Raw genomic sequence first — 7,457 nt, forward strand, 5'->3', positions numbered from 1 at the left:
TCAGGCTCAAGTGATCCTGAGGCTTGGAGAGCGAGTATGGAGAGGGGGTGAGGAGGCAGCAACCTGGGACAGGAGCCTGGGGTTGGGTGGTGGCTGAATTGGGGCGGAGAGTGGACCTCCAGTAGCAGGGTTAACAAAACCTCCATCGGTATGGGAAAAACTCTAAAGATACAACTGGCTTAATGCCTTCATTTGTTTTGAATTAAAGGGTACCATGTGCAAGATACATTACCTCTGACAAACACACTGTACCACAACCCTGAAAGCAACAGCCTAGCCTTGGATCGTCTAAGCTTGCCCTGCTGATAGTGAGGCCAAAAGATGGACAGATATTGCAAGGTTATACATGTATATGTACAATGAGTTGTGCTATGATTGTTGATAGGAATTTCGGAAAGCAATGGCTTTGTCTTTTATTAAGGGAATGTGCAATAAATGTTTCTTCATTCAATGTCAGGGAGCGTTGACAATAACAGATGATCTTCTTCCTTCCAGTCTAAGATTTGGTTCTAAGGTGTGTTTGGTATCCCTCACAGAGAGACTCAAAGATAGATATAGCAGAAAGCCAGGTTCTAGCAATCAGGAAGACTGACAATCTGAGCTATCCCCCCATGCCTTGCTGATAGTGATACCATAAGATATTGGACAGGTAAATGTACTGTAGCTTTAGCAAGAAGAAGAAGGTCAAACAGTGGGGTATGGAGGATGTAAAACTTTATTACAGTCAAGTACAACATGAATAGCCAACCATGGCTGTGATTGGGTGGCCAATCTGGAGACCTCTCAGATAAGTTTCCTGTCAGGCAGACTGGCTGGATGACTAGACCTAGCACTCCCCATCGTGCTCCACCCAGACATGCTGGTCATTGGCCCTAGAGGGAATCAGAGATGGTGGATCACAAACGTGACTGATGACTGAGACAGAAGAACAACTTGAGGTGGATGCAGACCAGTATGGTGGATTGAACCACTGAAAACGGATTTAGTGTACAAATGCACGTGGCTCTTCCACTTTCCACAAACTTCTTCTTCACTTACATGTTGTGTCTACAGAGGATACACTCTGTGTCGTAGCTGACTCCATCACTCCCACACACAGGATTGATCTCCCTGGTGCACGCTGGTAAGTCGTACTTGTCACACTGGGGCTGGATGGAAGAGAAGAGCATGGCTTATGTGGTTATTGCAACTAACTAATATGTTAGGTAAACGTTCATCATCATGCTGTCCTTTTAAAGCCACACAGAGTACAGGGCAGGATGGCAGATGCCAGTGTAGTATAGAGATGGTTTGGTATCGTGCCTTTATGATAGTTCTGCCTCATTATGAGACTGTGGTTCCAGACCAACTGTTGTAAGTCAGACTATATAAACATTGTTTACTTATGTCTGCATTCTGATACAAAAACCCAATATAAAGGCCTTGCTTGTAGTGATAGTCCTGTAGTTAACTCACCTCTCTGGCCCGAAAATTGATTTTGTCCACAGCGAAGACTGTAAAGAAAGATAAATCAATCAGAAGCTCTACTTTCAGTTAGTGTCAGGATGTCTCAGGTGCGTGACATTTAAACTTGGTCTATGTTCATAACCTTGATCAACTGAACAGTTATCATCATCAGTCATTATGATTGAGTGCAGTGCCGGTCCTAGCACATTTGGCACCCTAGGCAAGGTTTACCCACACCACCCCCCCAAAACTTAGGTGAGTGCCCCCCGCCCCCCCGGGGAGAGTTCCCCCCCAATGGTCAACCACAAAATGGACATATAACGTGCCGTGGTTGGCGCCCTCTGCTGGTTGTGCACTTTGTAAAGCTCTCTCTTGGAAGTCGCTATGGATAAAAGCGTCTGCTAAATGAATAAATGTAGGTGTAACACAAAACGTTTTGTCAGGAATGCTGGCACGCTCCATGTCAGGGGGTCTTTAGCTTGGCAGCCAACCCAGGAGGAAGCACTGTGATTGGGGTGAGAGAGAGAAGGCTGCTCCCTTTTTCAACAGTTTCAGTGACAGGGACCAGACAATGGGAAGACCAGTAGGCAACAGTGCCACAGGAACGCCACGAAACTACTAGACTGAGAAGCCTGGTTAGAAAATGGCATCTGTGTATGTTGATGTTACTCCCTGACAAACAGGGTTTGTGAGAGATATTTAAATGGATTTCAAATAATAAATGGTTAATTACTTCAAGGATGCAGCCGCTTTTTACAATGTCTTCTTAGTAAAGTGTATCATTATCAACAGAGAGAATTGCTTCAATCTCACTGCTGAACAATGTTGCGTCAAGAGACTTCCAATGTAGGCTATATACAGTCACTAACATTTATGTTTTCTAGCAAGAATGACACATGTAAACACATAGGTAGCAGTACAGACTATGATGTCCCTTAATTGTGATGTTGATGATGGTTCTAATGTAGGTCCCAGACGGTTGTGGTGGTACTCACCTGAGAGAGCCAGGAACAGAGTGCAACAGAGCACGATGGTGATCTTCATGGCTTCAATTAGGCAGTTTTTTCTTGAATATGTAATATATCGTAGTTTGGCTTCAGAGGCTGCAGGTGTCTGTGTTTCAGTCTGTTCCCTGACTGTCTTTTCTACATTCCCTGACCTGTCTGTCATGGGTGACTCCACCCACATTTCCCCATCACCCCTCCCACCTGGTCGTATGGGTAGTTGATGCTGTCATGGCAAAACACTGACTAATGTAATGTAATACTTTAATAAAATGTAGCCTGTTTCATAATGAACCCTTGTTATTAGTATGTGTTTGTATGTGTGTCTGGCCCAGCGCCACACAAGTTATTAAGGCCGCTCAGTTAATTGTATTAAACTTTAAGTTTAAGTTTTATGTATAAAGATGTATTTGTTTTTCTATAATGAAGCTCCCATCACTGAGTAAGAGCTCTCAGTTTACATATGTTTTATGTAGGAGAGAGAGAGAGCACACACGTGCATGCGTTAATATAAGTAAAGACCTATTAGAGGGGGCCCATTCACTGGACCTTTTCAGGGGCCCAGCCATTTCTATGGGCGGCCCTTGAACACGTTCATCTCGAAGACGAGTTCGTTCAGAATCAGCGACATATATAGCAGGTCGACTCAGAGGTGTTGTTAGACATAAAACTCTACTGGGGCGCAGGCCCCTATTCATATCCTTTTTTCTTTCAAGCTTGCTGCGCACAATGCACTTGGCCTACTAGGCTATATAAACTCCTCTTGCTTAATCCACTATAAAATAGTTCAGGGACGCAAGTTTGATGTCAGCTTTGGCAGGGACATCATCGCGAGCGCGCACATTTCTTTCGCATTCATATGAGCGCAAATAGGTATTGTTTTTTCATGTAATATTTTTTATATGTTTAAGTCCACACAAGGTGGTCGGTAGGCCTATCATTGAAAAACTATCTTTAGTTGTGTAATGTTTTCTTAGCCGACCTCAATTCTGACTTGTGTGCCAAGTCCGACACCTGCATACACGGCATTCCAGAAAGCAGGTTATGCAATTTAACCGGGGAAAGCCCCCAGCTGATTGAAAATGTTGCAGCAACCTGGCAATGTTGATACAAATCAGGGTGTCAGCTGGGGAGTTAATTTACCCGGGTATGTCACCTAACCTGCTTTCTAGAATATCCCTATGGGCTCAAAATGAGGCCAAAAGTATTGCAAATTCGTATAGGACGAACCACAAATGTAAAACGTGTTCCAAAAATTTAAAACGTGTTCCACAAATGTCTAACTTGTTTGGCCAATATTAAACTGGTTCTGCAAAGTAAATTGCTTTCCAATTATATACTTTGCTGGATTAGGTTATTTTACAGAGCCCCAAATGGCCACGGGCAAGAGCCATAAACAATGATCCAGATATAGTAATCTTTTACTTAGTGGCTTATGTTAATGTTTTTTTTTAAATGTAATTACATGCAAACTGTTTCTGCTACACTGAGGCTTTGCAGTTTAAAAAAGACTAACGAATCATAGCCTTTAACAATTTATTTATATTGATACGTATTGTAACAGCAATAGTGGAACCATCCCATGGTGACTTCATTGGATTGTGAATGCGGGGCCTGCTGGATGGCACTCAGCAGAGAGGGGGACCAGGTACGTGCGTCTGCACATTATAGCCTAGTGAATAGTGCCACCATCCCGCCTGCGTGGGGCACCAAGTGCTGAGGTGGAACCAAAAATATCCTAATGAAAAATCATCATAGTCATAATATTTATAATACTAATACTATTTCAGTACAGAAACAGTACCCACTTTTTAGGCATGTATATCACAAAACAGGCATTTAGAACATACGTCTGTGTTCTTTTTGTATAAGTAATGATCAGTTTGGATTCCTATAACTAGGCACTGCGCATGCGTATAGTCAAAGTGACTATGAAGGACGAGCATGACCCACGTTGCCTGTAGTGTCTTCTCAAGTTCCTGAGTAAAGATACGAAATATACGGAATCTTGAATTTTGTCACTCGCATTTCAACACGGCAGAACAAGAGATATATTCAAGAGATACGTTTAAGAAAGTATCGATGGTGCCCCGCCCCCCAAACACTCAACTTCCCAAGCGCCCCGTGGGTGCCCTTCCCTATGGTCTGTTGGATTGTGCCTGACCAAGTTTGACAAGTTTGACTATCCTTCACGTGCTACCTTATCTTGAATGTGCTTAGCATTTGCCTTAAATTGTGTTAAATATGCCTTACATTTATGAAACACATGTTTTGAGTATGTGTTTTCCCGTGTTCCCAGGTAGACAATGCCCAGAACCTGGCCTCTATGGGTGGTCTGAAGCTGGTGATAGAGAGTCTGAACAGCACTGACCATCGTATGCAGCTGAACGCAGCCTTCGTACTGGGGTCTGACCTATCCAGGTATACACATACAGACACACTCACAACGCAACATAGCAAAAACATAGTATATAAACACTACTGGTCAAAAGTTTAAGAACACCATTTTTATTGAAATATATGTTGTATAATGTCTCAATGTACTCAGTGTAATACAATTAAAGAATAGAACAAATAAACATTCCGAGATATACAATTACAAATTAAAGTAGTTGCTTTCCACCTTCTGCCCAGTTAATTCCCAACTAGCTTGATGTGGTTAAAGTCTGCAAGCGACAGTGGACTTCAGACTCCAGACTCTGTGGACTGAATCGACGATTCTAATTACTATACAAAATGCATAATTTAATTTGCTCCTTCTGCCTGCAGTAACCCAGTTGTCCAGGTGGAGGCAGTAGACTCTGGAGCGTTACAGAAGCTGCTGACCATGCTTGCCACACGGAGCTGCTCTGCTCCGTCACTTCCCCTTTGCCCAGAACCACTTCTTGAAGCTGGGGGGTCTGCATGTGTTGGGAGAGCTGTTCCGTGGCATGGGGGGCAAAGTTCTGAGAGTCAGGGTGGTCACTATGGTCTACGACATGATCATGAATCAGAATCAGAATGGGATTTATTCGCCATGAAAGTTTGCACGGACAAGGAATTTACTTTGGCAGGAAGGTGCATACAATAAACATAGATTCTGGACCTGCTGGATACCCTGGTACTCAGGCTCAAGTGATCCTGAGGCTTGTAGAGAGAGTATGGAGAGGGGGTGAGGAGGCAGCAACCTGGGACAGGAGCCTGGGGTTGGGTGGTGGCTGAATTGGGGCGGAGAGTGGACCTCCAGTAGCAGGGTTAACAAAACCTCCATCGGTATGGGAAAAACTCTAAAGATACAACTGGCTTAATGCCTTCATTTGTTTTGAATTAAAGGGTACCATGTGCAAGATACATTACCTCTGACAAACACACTGTACCACAACCCTGAAAGCAACAGCCTAGCCTTGGATCGTCTAAGCTTGCCCTGCTGATAGTGAGGCCAAAAGATGGACAGATATTGCAAGGTTATACATGTATGTGTACAATGAGTTGTGCTATGATTGTTGATAGGAATTTGGGAAAGCAATGGCTTTGTCTTTTATTAAGGGAATGTGCAATAAATGTTTCTTCATTCAATGTCAGGGAGCGTTGACAATAACAGATGATCTTCTTCCTTCCAGTCTAAGATTTGGTTCTAAGGTGTGTTTGGTATCCCTCACGGAGAGACTCAAAGATAGATATAGCAGAAAGCCAGGTTCTAGCAATCAGGAAGACTGACAATCTGAGCTATCCCCCCATGCCTTGCTGATAGTGATACCATAAGATATTGGACAGGTAAATGTACTGTAGCTTTAGCAAGAAGAAGAAGGTCAAACAGTGGGGTATGGAGGATGTAAAACTTTATTACAGTCAAGTACAACATGAATAGCCAACCATGGCTGTGATTGGGTGGCCAATCTGGAGACCTCTCAGATAAGTTTCCTGTCAGGCAGACTGGCTGGATGACTAGACCTAGCACTCCCCATCGTGCTCCACCCAGACATGCTGGTCATTGGCCCTAGAGGGAATCAGAGATGGTGGATCACAAACGTGACTGATGACTGAGACAGAAGAACAACTTGAGGTGGATGCAGACCGGTATGGTGGATTGAACCACTGAAAACGGATTTAGTGTACAAATGCACGTGGCTCTTCCACTTTCCACAAACTTCTTCTTCACTTACATGTTGTTTCTACAGAGGATACACTCTGTGTCGTAGCTGACTCCATCACTCCCACACACAGGATTGATCTCCCTGGTGCACGCTGGTAAGTCGTACTTGTCACACTGGGGCTGGATGGAAGACAAGAGCATGGCTTATGTGGTTATTGCTACTAACTAATATGTTAGGTAAACGTTCATCATCATGCTGTCCTTTTAAAGCCACACAGAGTACAGGGCAGGATGGCAGATGCCAGTGTAGTAGAGATGGTTTGGTATCGTGCCTTTATGATAGTTCTGCCTCATTATGAGACTGTGGTTCCAGACCAACTGTTGTAAGTCAGACTATATAAACATTGTTTACTTATGTCTGCATTCTGATACAAAAACCCAATATAAAGGCCTTGCTTGTAGTGATAGTCCTGTAGTTAACTCACCTCTCTGGCCCGAAAATTGATTTTGTCCACAGCGAAGACTGTAAAGAAAGATAAATCAATCAGAAGCTCTACTTTCAGTTAGAGTTAGATTGTCTCAGGTGCGTGACATTTAAACTTGGTCTATGTTTCATAACCTTGATCAACTGAACAGTTATCATCATCAGTCATTATGATTGAGTGCAGTGCCGGTCCTAGCACATTTGGCACCCTAGGCAAGGTTTACCCACACCACCCCCCCAAAACTTAGGTGAGTGCCCCCTGGCCCCCCGGGGAGAGTTCCCCCCAATGGTCAACCACAAAACGGACATATAACGTGCCGTGGTTGGCGCCTTCTGCTGGTTGTGCACTTTGTAAAGCTCTCTCTTGGAAGTCGCTATGGATAAAAGCGTCTGCTAAATGAATAAATGTAAATGTAACACAAAACGTTTTGTCAGGAATGCTGGCACGCTC

The 7,457-nt window shown here is 43.7% G+C and overlaps 1 long non-coding RNA gene across 1 annotated transcript; it reads right to left on the bottom strand.

Moving 5' to 3' along the window:
* Positions 1–6,288: 6,288 nt before the first annotated feature.
* On the bottom strand, positions 6,289–7,094 carry LOC146237880 (uncharacterized). The gene is made up of 3 exons (XR_014740509.1): positions 7,008–7,094; positions 6,593–6,702; positions 6,289–6,426 (listed from the first exon to the last, which is right to left on the bottom strand). It is a non-coding gene; the product is annotated as an uncharacterized LOC146237880 (long non-coding RNA).
* Between the last annotated feature and the right edge of the window lie 363 nt (positions 7,095–7,457).

The sequence above is a fragment of the Hypomesus nipponensis genome, chromosome 21, assembly GCF_054491055.1.
Source record: "Hypomesus nipponensis isolate SF chromosome 21, ASM5449105v1, whole genome shotgun sequence".
In the NCBI taxonomy this organism is placed as follows: Eukaryota; Metazoa; Chordata; class Actinopteri; order Osmeriformes; family Osmeridae; genus Hypomesus; species Hypomesus nipponensis.